Raw genomic sequence first — 595 nt, 5'->3', positions numbered from 1 at the left:
CAACATGGCACAAGTATACATATGTAACAAACCTGCACGTTATGCACATGTACCCTAGAACTTAAAGTATAATAATAAAAAAAAAAGAAAAAAGAAAGAAAGTGATGATGGGCCCCAAGCAATTTCAAAATCTAGCAAGGCAAATTCCATTAGATCTTAAGGCTGGAGAATAATCCTCTTTGCTCCCATGCTCTGCCTCCAGGCCCACTGCAGCGGCAGCATCACCATTTTGGGAGACAGCGCATCAAATCCTAACCACTAGACCACCAGGGAAGCATCATCAATTCAGATCCGCAGGACAGATTCACCCCTCGGCTCAGGATCCCGAGACTGTGGTAGTCCCTGATCCTTTGACAGTGAGGAAGAAATCCTGCCCTCTGAAGGTGAAGAGGAGCCAGACTCCTTTTGCTGTGAAAGGGACAGCCCTGATGATCTCCGAATTGCCTTTGAAGTCATTCCTCCCTTTTCTTTTCTTTTTTTTTTTTTTTTTTTTGAGGCAAAGTCTCGGTCTGTCGCCCAGGCTGGAGTGCAGTGGCCGGATCTCGGCTCACTGTAAACTCCACCTCCCGGGTTCACGCCATTCTCCTGCCTCAGC

At 47.1% G+C, this 595-nt stretch overlaps 1 pseudogene; it reads left to right on the top strand.

The window, feature by feature from the left end:
• Window positions 1-262, top strand: part of LOC105512954 — a 4,548-nt pseudogene extending 4,286 nt beyond the window's left edge.
• The last annotated feature ends 333 nt before the right edge of the window (window positions 263-595 follow it).

The sequence above is a fragment of the Colobus angolensis genome, unplaced genomic scaffold (assembly GCF_000951035.1).
Source record: "Colobus angolensis palliatus isolate OR3802 unplaced genomic scaffold, Cang.pa_1.0 Scaffold22, whole genome shotgun sequence".
NCBI lineage: Eukaryota > Metazoa > Chordata > Mammalia > Primates > Cercopithecidae > Colobus > Colobus angolensis.
The sequence above is the reverse complement of the archived record's forward strand: the minus strand, read 5'-3'. Positions and strand labels throughout refer to the sequence as shown.